Source organism: Myxine glutinosa, chromosome 1 (assembly GCF_964187855.1).
Source record: "Myxine glutinosa chromosome 1, kmMyxGlut1.1, whole genome shotgun sequence".
Lineage (NCBI taxonomy): Eukaryota > Metazoa > Chordata > Myxini > Myxiniformes > Myxinidae > Myxine > Myxine glutinosa.
Window position 1 is genome coordinate 341,631,713 of NC_136261.1, and position 14,054 is coordinate 341,645,766.

General features: G+C 33.3%; 1 protein-coding gene across 1 annotated transcript in view; it reads right to left on the reverse strand.

The window, feature by feature from the left end:
- Positions 1-14,054, reverse strand: part of LOC137412827 (uncharacterized) — a 232,703-nt gene that overhangs the window by 202,663 nt on the left and 15,986 nt on the right. The window contains exons 4-5 of the mRNA XM_068098159.2: positions 8,257-8,401; positions 6,060-6,132 (exon numbers count right to left, since the gene is read on the reverse strand). The gene's annotated coding sequence lies outside the window, so the exon portion shown is untranslated. The remainder of the gene's footprint in view (positions 1-6,059; positions 6,133-8,256; positions 8,402-14,054) is intronic.

The window sequence follows — 14,054 nt, forward strand, 5'->3', positions numbered from 1 at the left end:
TACTCACATACAGACGCGAATCATCCTACTGAGTTTGTGTGGTGCTTTGGTACGGGACATTCTTACGGGGCTGCCTTCGCGTGATATGTTGAATGATTTTTCTGTTTTGTTTGAAATAAAGGCCTTTGATTGGCTCGTAGATAACTTTGTATCTTAGATCCAAAAGGGCGGTATGTAGGGAGCTGTAATGCCCCTCCCCCTTTGTATATCCATGCTGCTTTACCAATTACCAAGCATAACCAATTATATGTTTTGTTTTGACTTACTACTGTACTCTTTTATGATACTGAGTTCTTTCTTGTGCATTGAGGATGTGTAATATCCTAATAAGGAGTTCTCTGCCTGTGTGCTCTGGCCTGCGTGGGCACAATCTCTATTTCCCCTTCCCAGGCCTTGGAGGCAACTGTTATCTCTCTTTGCCTTTCTCCTGACTTTGCCATTATCTTGCAAGTTGACAGTTTTATGAGTGTCCACTCCCTTTTGTACTTTCCCAAGCTAGCTTTCTATACAGAAGTTGTAAACATGTTGCCACATAATGCTGACCATCTCCTTATCAGAGCTAAACCATGACTGGCCTTGGATGAACTTCCTTTAATTGACTGAACAACAGGATGGGACTATGGTGGGGGAACCAATGAGCCCATTCTGTCTCTGTGTCTTGTGAGCTAACTCCACCCCTGATTCTCCGTATATAAAGCAATGTTAATTGAATTATTTCAGAGCATCTTGTTGTACGGTTGGTCATTCCTTGTGAGTTTCAATACAACTTTGCTGTCCTCAAGCTTGTGTACTCGAGTACCAATAAATATATCCGTTGCTCCTTTCTTCTGAGTCTTCTGAGTCCCAAGTCCTAAGTCCCAATCCGACATATATATATATATATATATATATGTATGTATGTATGTATGTATGTATGTCGCTATGGGCACCTTCTGATTGTGGGCCTGGAGCCGAGGCGCCACTCTAAACCCGGACTCGATCTGTGTACTTTCTGACCTGGATTTCTGCCTGTGACAAATCCTCCCTTCTGGACTTGGTAATTATCAAGTTTCCTGCTAATGTCTCCAGTTCTTCCTCTGTTCCAATTGTTTCATATGATCATGTGCTTGTGAGGGACAACCTCTCCGGCTGTTTTCAGAGAGCTGCCTCAGTGCCGGTGAGTGTGGCACTTCACTCAGGCTGACTGGAAGGGACAGCAGGCCACCATCACACTTTGGGACTGGCTCTCCATCTCTGCCACCCCTGATAGTAATGTGGCTTGGGAATTCTTCCACAGAAGCCTGCTGTTGATTACGCATCGATTCATCCCATCTCATCTGCAGCAGTTTGCATCACCATTCTCCCAACCATGATACACTGAATGCCGCAGTTAGGCAGTTGCCTTGAAACAACGAGTCTTTTCTTCCTGGAAGGCCAGATCTTTTCTTCCAGATCACTCCACACCAACCTCAAGACTGCAATTTCAAAGTTGTCTCCTTCATGAAAAACCTGGTGGCACCATTTCAAGTCTGCCTCTGGAGAATGCACCCCCCTCCATCCCTTCCCTCACTTCAATGGCACCACAGCCAACTGCACTCGTGAGAAGGCTGAATGCCTAATTCTGTGGTTGCTTCCAAATCTTGTCTCCCCAACCCATCTCACTCAGTACCCATCATAAGCATTTTCACCCAACTATTCCTGGACTCTACATTCTTTTCACCTGATAAGGTGGAGCAACCCTCGATTCTGATTCTGGAGCAGTCCCTGACGGCCTCAGCACATAAAAACCTGCAGTACTGCTCTTGCACATCCTCTTTCTGCCATTTTCACCCAATCTTTTGGCCTGGGTCATATTCCATCTGCTTGCAAGTCAGCCAACATCAATGCATTACATAAACAAGGTGCAAAAACATGTCTTAATTATAGAATTACGAGTAAAAAGCCCGTCAAAAATGACAGGTTGGAACAGTATATTTGACAGTGCAGCCTCATGAGCGTGCCATAGTCTGAAGCCTCGGCCTAGTGTCAGATGTGCTTATATCTTCTTTATTAGACATCCGACAGACATAAATGAACACTCATTTTACTCTGTGTGTTGCACATCACATGCAGAAAATGTCACCTCTCTGTGCCTTGTATTTATGTTTTTTTTATCGCTTCTGTACACTGCCCATGAGGCTCGATTTGCAAGCCACCATCTACAATTCCAATAGAAGACATAATTTCTCTTATGCAAAAATATTTTTCGAGTTTGTTTTATCCTCAAAAATAGACTGTAGTGAACATGCATTCATGTTAAAAGATTGGACTTTAAAACCTACCCTTATGAAGGGGGACAGACATTTGTACAAACATACAAACACACAGACATTATATGGTGGAATAGTTTACTTGTAATCATCAGCAAGGTTTTGGAATCTATCATTGCAGTTAACATCAAATCCATCCTTTTTTCCAAACTTCCTGATCTATGACTATCAGTTCGGATTCAGACCGGTTACTCTACCCTGGATAAGCTGCTTCTGTTCTTCCAACAATGGATGGAGGCTCTCAATCTCAGACAGAGCCATCTCCTGAAGCATTTTATATTGTCTGGCATGCTTTGCGCATTGAAGGCCACTTCCATACATGGCTTACTGACTTCTTCTACTCCCCAAGCCAACGTGTGATTCTCAACAGGATACTCTCATCTCAGCTCCTCTCCCCTTCCTGTCAAGGCTAGAGTGTCTTGGACCCAGTCTGTTCCCAATTTTCATCAACCATCTTTCTGGATAAACCTCTATTTATTTTCTCATGACTCTACATTCTGTTGTAAAATATGTCATTCTTCAGATAGGCAGGCAGCAGCTTCTTCTGCAGACCTTGATAGAATTATGAGCTGGTCGTACACTTGGAATATGTCATGGAATCCTGACAAATCTCACACTCTCACTCTATCTCTCCAAAACGATCAGGTGGCAAACCCTCCCATCTATGTCCTTACCAATCCTCTTGAAGAAGTTCAGTCACTCAAATTTGGGACCCATCCTCAGCCAAGGTCTTACTTGGGCAAACTACATATTTAAGTTGACCTCCATAGATAGTCACCGAATTGGCATCTTACAAAGTCCTTCATTGGCAAATCTGAACTTTCATCGACCTACAAGGCCTTTATCCACAGCTTGATGGAGTACTACTCTCTTCTCTGGATTGGCTCCCCTGCCTCCCACCTTGCTCAGATTGATAACGTGGAAAACAATGCCTTCAAAATCATTGGTATATCCCACGATGATGCTGAATCTCTGGGCATCTCACTTTCTCATTGTAGATCGATCGGTCAGTATTCTCTCTGTCTTCAACCACTTAATTTCTGGTCTTCCAACCTCTGCTCTTTCCATGCTCTGTTCTCCCCCTCCCCCCAGGTTTCTGCAGGGTGCAAGTGATCCATCATCAACCCTCTTCTCCCTTTGGTCATTAATCCTTTATCTTATAGCACTCAACTTTGATTTGGTCCCTTCCTTTATAACCTTTGCCCAAGATTATTCTAAGCTCAATGTCGATCATCTGCACCTGGTTTTTCCATGGAGGTAAAACATACTCTTATCAAACTGTATTTGATAAAATCCATTGTGAATTGAAATAGACCTCCACTAGTCTTCCTGTCGACCAGTATTCCATGATAGCAGAAGTTAGTCTCATAAACCTCAATGTGATATTCAGAGTAGAGAAGTCCAACTCCATTATGCTGTCACACCATAAATTAAATCATTGTGCTAATTGTTCTATCTTCTTTTGAGAACTGATCTGTCGTGGGAAAATCTCACTTCTCTGGTTGGCCTGAAAGCTACTTTAAAGCTGAGCATCTCCAGTAGCCTTTCTCTGAGCACCACTCAAACTCTCATAGCCTGTGTTGGAATGCTTAGTGTTCACTTTCGAGCACTTGCCTCATAATGCAAAATACTCTCATTAAAATCCTATATCCCCTTTTGTTTCATTCAGTCTCTTAATGTGTTTATCATTCATGTAAAACAAATCGATCTTCAATTATGATTGCTCCAGATGTAATATATGCACAGGTTCCTCCATTAACTTGAAATGGTGCAGAAAACAAAGTTTCAATCGTTTGGTTGGGTGTTCTCGGTGTTGTTATTGTTGTTATTGTTGAACCAGACACCAGACAGTTCTCTCAAACAAGCCCGCGGCATGGAGACAGCCGATTGATCTCCCAGGAGCGACCCAGAGATCCCCCACATCTACAATGGTGTACCCTGCCTTCACGAAGTCATGGCCACGACAGAGATAGAGATAGAGAGATAGAGATAGAGATAGAGATAGAGATAGAGATAGAGAGATAGAGATAGAGATAGAGATAGAGAGATAGAGATAGAGATAGAGATAGAGATAGAGATAGAGATAGAGATAGAGAGATAGAGATAGAGATAGAGATAGAGATAGAGAGAGATCGGCACTCTGACCATGACCGCGCTACCCTGACGAATCTGCGCAGCAGGGAGAATGGGGAACATTTGGCCCCCGACTTGCATTGGGGGGTTGGGGGGGGAGGTACAACCACCACGAAGAGGCGTCCGGCATAGTTGTCGGGTGGGGTATTCTTCAAGGTGGTAGCTCTAACTTGTCATTTGTCTACTTGCTGATCTGTACTTGTTGATCATCACTGCCACGCTGTTAATCCATTCACCTTATAATGTTGACATGTAGCTCTTCCATACCTCAATCTTAAGACCACAACCCCTTTTGGTGCAATATTTCTACTCTTCAATAAGTATTATATATGATGCCATTAATAAATGTAATATGTCGATAAACTCTCATCCAAGTAATAGTCATCAAAATGAATTTTCGCAACATAATCACGATTTTTTTTTTTTTTTTGGCCGTTTTGAATCAAAAGTCATCTTAAACAATCTCTCTATAATTCCAGTAATCTCCGTGTGTCTGTGACTGCTGTTTCTCGACAACCACTGGTCTGATCTAATCGAAACTTGCCAGATATATTGCTGGGGACCTGAGGATGTGCCTTTTCAAGGTTTCATATTAATCGGACAAGTGGTTACCAATTCATGGCCATTTATTTAGCAAACACATACATAGGGCGCCGCCTTGTGGTCACCCCGCCCCCCTTCTTCACCAACTTGGAACACGTGCGTAATGGCGTTCTTATGGGCACGCACTAGTATTTATGGGCACGCACACGCACTAGTAAGTGCCGGCTGTGATAACAAAACATATACTACCAGGTATAATGATGGGCAGTGGCTTTAAATTAATGTCAACAAAAAGATTAGCCAAATAAGGTATTCACATTCTTTTTACTAGGGCATGCCCGTACTATATATAAGCTAGGACGTGCCCGTACGTGGGTGCCAGTTCCTTGCCAAAAAAAACAAAAACAAAAAATTTGTGTAGGGGTGTGTGTGTGTAAACATCCTAGGGCGTGCCCGTACGTGGGTGCAAAAAAACATGCGTGCAAACAACAACAGCAAAAAAAAACTTTGAAACCACGTGGCAGTAACGACCACAGAACCCCCCCCTCTATTTACATGAATGGTTTGGTCCATTCGCAACGACCACAGAACCCCCCCCTCTATTTACATGCAATGGTTTGGTCCATTCGCAACGCCAAAGCGAACGGCGAACGGCTAAATCGCCATAGCTCGGTAAGTACTTGTCCGATTAATTTCAAACCTTGAAAAGGCACATCCTCGGGTCCCCAGCAATATACCTGGCAAGTTAAAAGTATATCGGACCCGTGGTTGTCGAGAAACAGCGGTCACAGACAAACAAACGTACAAACGTACAAACGTACAAACGTACAGAGATTACTGGAATTATAGATAGATGCTGGTGGTGGTGAATTTTATTTGATCTTTATGACTATTATATTGAAAACTTTTAATTTTATTTTAAAACAGAGGGCAAGTGACAGACATAGTTATAGCTTCAAAATGTGCTGTGGAAATGTTCAACTCAGAAACCATTTTATGAATGATTGCTACCAAGGACGACCTGCTATTACCAAGAAAGGTAAAAAGTCAACAAATGAGAAGTGTAATGTCAGAAAAATAAAGATGGACACATACTCTCCAACTGCTCCAGGTAGTGCAGTGAGTTGGTTGCAATCAAGTCTCAAATTCACCAACTTGCACAAATTACCTGAAAAAAACGACGACATGGCTAAGCACAAACGAGTATATGTGCTTGACAATGCAGTTGTGCATGGAAATGTTTGTGAAATTTTTCAAGGAAACTAATCATCATCAGCATTATTTAGAGTTAGCCATCATAATCATCAGTTAGCTGTGAGTGAGTTTTCATTCAAATCTTATACATAAAAAGTAGCCATTAATAACAAAGCACCAACAAAATATTTTTTTGCAGAATGACATCAATCTTACTTTTAACAAAAAAAGTCCTACTCAAAATGCTGAAAGACTACAGTGATCCTATGAATAAGAAATTGTTTTTAGTTTTCCATGCATGGCTGATTAGTCTCGATGCTTTTTAACAATGTCACTGCTCTAAAGCACGTGTTATATGGTAGTGTTTCAGGTGTGGATCCATGATTTTAGGTTGGAGGGGGGGGGGGGGGCACAAAAATTTTCATTGTACTGAAAAATATAATTTTGCTGAGCAGAGTGATGCGAACATTTTTTTGTGTTTTTTTTTTTGTCATAAATTCTAAAAACTATATGAAATATAGGCAAATAACACACTAATGCACTTGAAAAGAAGTTCTCTAATGAAAAAAAACTTTTTCTCAAAACTCAGCATTCCTTTTAATTATTGTCTCATCATAAAAATCCAATTGAATGAAAAGCAGACATTTCATACAATGAAACAAATAACATAATGATCAAAACAAATTAATGTCTCTGCGGTATTGAACAAGGTTTGACATAGAAGTGACCTTCGATCAGCATTACGGTTTTGCCATCAGGTGAACATTTGCCTTCATCATCTCGACGATGTGAATCACTCAAAACAAAGCTTTCTTCTCCAACACAATGATGCCTCTTGTATACCTGCCCTGTAGAATTTTCCACAGTCAAAAACATACTCTTGAGTCTTGACAACACAGGCTGGATGCCGAATTCAAACAGAATGATAGGGACGCAGGAATATCTGATATTTGCGATACCATTCCACTTCTTGGTTCATGAATGGTTAGGAGAAAATAAGCCTCTCCAATGACAAATCAATGATTCCGGTAATTCGTTAATCGTCAAATATCCACCAGAAGAACAAACTGAATGGTACAAATCTGTTCCATGTTGAACACTGCGGTCAACTTCAGCTGTGGTCTGAGGAATATCGGGTGATTCCACATTTAAAGACCACATCTACGGTTATATACACCTCAATACATATTTAAAAACACATTGCTTTTGATGGGAGGAGAGGTTTACGGGGAGTGGAGGGGGGATGCGCCGGCTGTGCCCCCACCCAGCTGAATATCCTTCCATGTATACTGCCAAAATTAATTGTTCCATTTTCATAAATGCCATGTCAATGAATTTGTCTCTGATTATATCATCAATAAGCCTGGTGTTGGCTTTGCGGTTAGGGTGCGGCTTGGGATCCTAGGATCCTGCGTTTGAATCCCGGTCGATCGCTGAATTAACAACAGAGGGGTTGACTCAGCCTGTCATCCTTCCGAGGTCGGCAAATTGAGTACCAGTTCACTGGTAATTCCCTGCGTGTCGCAAAAGGTGAATAACAGGGTTGGTGGCAGGAAGGGCATCCGGCCATAAACATTGCTTCAAAAAGGGGGCCACAGTGCCCGAAAAAGGCCAACCCCTCCTCTGCAGGGAAAAATGGCATCGAAAGGTTTTTTTTTTTTCTTATACAATTTCAATATTATAAATGATATTTATCATTACTAAGTTATGGTAAGTTTTGGATGTGTACATACTACAAGTCAATGAAGCTTGCAACCAATGGAATAGGAGGACATTATGTGCACATCATAAACATGTGAGGAGTCAAGTCTCAATTTAAAAAAATATAAAAAATTGAGTTTTTTAAGGTAGATTGAAATGCAATTATTAAACAATTAGCATATCAATAATCCCAGGAAATGACAAGCAAGACTGAAGATACAGCTACTTTTGAGAAACATCAGAAAATTAACTGAAATTGCATTTACTAATTATTGGAGCTGATCTTAAAAATATACAGAAATGAAGTGAAAAATGTAATGATGATCAGATCAAGTAATTCATATTTGTATTTATTTTAAGCATACTATAGCAGGACTATTGAAATGTATAAAAGTACCAATTGAGTCGGGAAGAATATTCAGACTGTTGGCAGAAAGAAGGAGCTGCACGAGGCTTCGGCAAGCTCCGAAAGATGTATCCAGAGTCTGCAAACTATCATTAGCAATGTCGAGGTAAGTCAGTTGGTTCAGAGCTCCAAATTCCTGGAAATAAGTATTGGATATACAATCAGCATATGAGTGGCATAGCTTTAATAAATAATAAAATCAAGGTCAATGACAGCCTCTCAACTACAATCACTCTCTGTCAATTCCAGGATTTATTTAATATCAAACTACTTGAAGTACCACAGCAGCCAATATTAAAGAAGACTGCTTTTAATTCCATTTCAATAGTACACAATGCTTAAAAATATATTTATAATACAGATGGAAAAGTTGAAGGCTCCTGGAGGAGCTCAATGTAAGAAGAATGATGGATCACACACTGACATACGTAGGGCAGAATTGAGTGAGCATAAGTGCATCTGACAAACGAGCATTTTCAGAATGGATAGAAGATATTACAAATATTTGCAGGAGATGACATGCGATGGCCGTAACCTGCCACTTCGAAAGATTGGTGTAAGCAGTAGTACCATTCAGTTAGGGGAAGATAGTTCCGCATCTGGAAAAGGAGGGGCAAATTTAAAATTTAAATTAATTAATAATGATTGATTTTGATTAATGATCAATTTTAATTAACGTATACATTATTTTAATCATGTATAGGAGAGCTGTCATCAGTTTGGACATTTGTATATCCATAAGAGGGAGGTAAGGTGAGGAACATGTGCCTCCTGTTGGGGCCAATTTGATGTTAGAGTATGAGAGGACATGTGGAGCAACACCACATAGGCTCTGGTAGAAGGCCTCATGGGAAGAAGCCGACACTATGTGAAATGATGCCTAATCAAGAAATGCCTCCACCAAAAGTCAAGAGTTAAAAGATGCCTCCATAGAGAATAAAGAGATGCCTTCTCCATCAAGTCAAGAAATGCCTCCAAGAGATGCATCCATCGAGGAGTGTAAGGTGTGATTCTGGAGGACCAGCCAACATGAAGGAGCAATACTTTCTTGCACTGAGGACAAAAGCTTTGAAGATTGGGAGGAGCTGAAGTATGTCAACGAAGGATGTTGCTTGGCAGATTACACCCAGTTACAGATGGCTTCTACATTTTGCAGCCTGCCGTTTGGAGATGGATCTGATAGATCATGCTTGATAGTGAGACCTAGCCACACAAGAAGATGGTCACCGAAGAAGACAGGAGGATTTGCAAGGTAGTCTTTCCTAATGGACAGATTAATGATGTGAGATTCACAAGGACTGAATAATGTTTTCCAGGTGGTGGATTCGTTCCTGGTATTTTGACATCAGCCGTGAGGGATACAGCAGAGGCAGCACAGGGGTAAATAACTGTCAGGAATAGGACACATTGTCTGCTAGATGATGTAAAAAAAAAATTCAATGAGGTAGCTAGCTTGTCTACACCTACTATAGGAACAGAAATAGGTCAAAATTCTGTCTTGAAGGATGTCAACCTCTATGGTGACAGTGGAAGAGGCAGTGTCATCAAGGCCGACACATTCATTGATCTTTTGAGGAAGTAACTCAATGAGATGGAGATGAGGCATAGTGCAAGGTGCACCAAAAGTCATGCACTATAATGATTTTAATTAAAACAAGGAAAAATCAAATTAAATGTTTAAATACCTCGTGACTTTAATTAATACAAGGAAAATAAAAATAAATGTTTAAATACATAGTGATTTTAATTAATACAAGGACAAATTATAATAAATGTTTAAATACATAGTGATTTTAATTAATACAAGGACAAATTATAATAAATGTTTAAATACATAGTGATTTTAATTAATAAAAGGAAAAATTATAATAAATGTTTAAATACATAGTGATTTTAATTAATACAAGGAAAAATTATAATAAATGTTTAAATTCATAGTGATTTTAATTAATACAAGGAAAAATTATAATAAATGTTTAAATTCATAGTGATTTTAATTAATACAAGGACAAATTATAATAAATGTTTAAATACATAGTGATTTTAATTAATACAAGGACAAATTATAATAAATGTTTAAATACATAGTGATTTTAATTAATAAAAGGAAAAATTATAATAAATGTTTAAATACATAGTGATTTTAATTAATACAAGGAAAAATTATAATAAATGTTTAAATTCATAGTGATATTAATTAATACAAGGAAAAATTATAATAAATGTTTAAATTCATAGTGATTTTAATTAATACAAGGAAAAATTATAATAAATGTTTAAATTCATCGTGATTTTAATTAATACAAGGAAAAATTATAATAAATGTTTAAATACATAGTGATTTTAATTAATACAAGGACAAATTATAATAAATGTTTAAATACATAGTGATTTTAATTAATAAAAGGAAAAATTATAATAAATGTTTAAATACATAGTGATTTTAATTAATACAAGGAAAAATTATAATAAATGTTTAAATTCATAGTGATTTTAATTAATACAAGGAAAAATTATAATAAATGTTTAAATTCATAGTGATTTTAATTAATACAAGGAAAAATTATAATAAATGTTTAAATTCATCGTGATTTTAATTAATACAAGGAAAAATTATAATAAATGTTTAAATTCATAGTGATTTTAATTAATACAAGGAAAAATTATAATAAATGTTTAAATTCATAGTGATTTTAATTAATACAAGGACAAATTATAATAAATGTTTAAATACATAGTGATTTTAATTAATAAAAGGAAAAATTATAATAAATGTTTAAATACATAGTGATTTTTATAAATACAAGGAAAAATTATAATAAATGTTTAAATTCATAGTGATTTTAATTAATACAAAGAAAAATGACAATAAACGTTTAAATTCATAGTGATTTTAATTAATACAAGGACAAATTATAATAAATGTTTAAATACATAGTGATTTTAATTAATACAAGGAAAAATGACAATAAATGTTTAAATTCATAGTGATTTTAATTAATAAAAGGAAAAATAATAAATGTTTAAATACATAGTGATTTTAATTAATACAAGGACAAATTATAATAAATGTTTAAATACATAGTGATTTTAATTAATAAAAGGAAAAATTATAATATATGTTTAAATACATAGTGATTTTAATTAATACAAGGAAAAATTATAATAAATGTTTAAATCCATAGTGATTTTAATTAATACAAGGAAAAATTATAATAAATGTTTAAATTCATAGTGATTTTAATTAATACAAGGAAAAATTACAATAAATGTTTAAATTCATAGTGATTTTAATTATTACAAGGACAAATTATAATTATTGTTTAAATTCATAGTGATTTTAATTATTACAAGGAAAAATTATAATTATTGTTTAAATTCATAGTGATTTAAATTAATACAAGGAAAAATTATAATAAATGTTTAAATTCATAGTGATTTTAATTATTACAAGGAAAAATTATAATAAATGTTTAAATTCATAGTGATTTTAATTAATACAAGGACAAATTATAATAAATGTTTAAATTCATAGTGATTTTAATTAATACAAGGACAAATTATAAGAAATGTTTAAATACATAGTGATTTTAATTATTACAAGGAAAAATTACAATAAATGTTTAAATTCATAGTGATTTTAATTATTACAAGGACAAATTATAATAAATGTTTAAATTCATAGTGATTTTAATTAATACAAGTACAAATTATAATAAATGTTTAAATTCATAGTGATTTTTATTAATACAAGGAAAAATTATAATAAATGTTTAAATTCATAGTGATTTTTATTAATACAAGGAAAAATTATAATAAATGTTTAAATTCATAGTGATTTTAATTAATACAAAGAAAAATGACAATAAATGTTTAAATTCATAGTGATTTTAATTAATACAAAGAAAAATGACAATAAATGTTTAAATACATAGTGATTTTAATTAATACAAGGAAAAATGACAATAAATGTTTAAATACATAGTGATTTTAATTAAAACAAGGAAAAATGACAATACATGTTTAAATTCATAGTGATTTTAATTAATAAAAGGAAAAATAATAAATGTTTAAATACATAGTGATTTTAATTAATACAAGGAAAAATGACAATAAATGTTTAAATACATAGTGATTTTAATTAAAACAAGGAAAAATGACAATAAATGTTTAAATACATAGTGATTTTAATTAATAAAAGGAAAAATAATAAATGTTTAAATACATAGTGATTTTAATTAATACAAGGAAAAATAATAAATGTTTAAATTCATAGTGATTTTAATTAATACAAGGAAAAATTATAATAAATGTTTAAATTCATAGTGATTTTAATTAATACAAAGAAAAATTATAATAAATGTTTAAATTCATAGTGATTTTAATTATTACAAGGAAAAATTATAATAAATGTTTAAATTCATAGTGATTTTAATTATTACAAGGAAAAATTATAATAAATGTTTAAATTCATAGTGATTTTAATTAATACAAGGACAAATTATAATAAATGTTTAAATTCATAGTGATTTTTATTAATACAAGGAAAAATTATAATAAATGTTTAAATTCATAGTGATTTTAATTAATACAAAGAAAAATGACAATAAATGTTTAAATTCATAGTGATTTTAATTAATACAAAGAAAAATGACAATAAATGTTTAAATACATAGTGATTTTAATTAATACAAGGAAAAATGACAATAAATGTTTAAATACATAGTGATTTTAATTAAAACAAGGAAAAATGACAATACATGTTTAAATACATAGTGATTTTAATTAATAAAAGGAAAAATAATAAATGTTTAAATACATAGTGATTTTAATTAATACAAGGAAAAATAATAAATGTTTAAATTCATAGTGATTTTAATTAATACAAGGAAAAATTATAATAAATGTTTAAATTCATCGTGATTTTAATTAATACAAAGAAAAATTATAATAAATGTTTAAATTCATAGTGATTTTAATTAATACAAGGACAAATTATAATAAATGTTTAAATTCATAGTGATTTTAATTAATACAAGGACAAATTATAATAAATATTTAAATACATAGTGATTTTAATTAATACAAAAGAAAAATTATAATAAATGTTTAAATTCATAGTGATTTTAATTATTTCAAGGAAAAATTATAATAAATGTTTAAATTCATAGTGATTTTAATTATTTCAAGGAAAAATTATAATAAATGTTTAAATTCATAGTGATTTTAATTAATACAAGGAAAAATTATAATAAATGTTTAAATTCATAGTGATTTTAATTAATACAAGGACAAATTATAATAAATGTTTAAATTCATAGTGATTTTAATTAATACAAGGACAAATTATAATAAATGTTTAAATACATAGTGATTTTTATTAATACAAGGAAAAATTATAATAAATGTTTAAATTCATAGTGATTTTAATTAATACAAAGAAAAATGACAATAAATGTTTAAATTCATAGTGATTTTAATTAATACAAGGAAAAATTATAATAAATGTTTAAATTCATAGTGATTTTAATTAATACAAGGAAAAATTATAATAAATGTTTAAATTCATAGTGATTTTAATTAATACAAGGACAAATTATAATAAATGTTTAAATTCATAGTGATTTTAATTAATACAAGGAAAAATTACAATAAATGTTTAAATTCATAGTGATTTTAATTATTACAAGGACAAATTATAATTATTGTTTAAATTCATAGTGATTTTAATTAATACAAGGACAAATTATAATAAATGTTTAAATTCATAGTGATTTTAATTAATACAA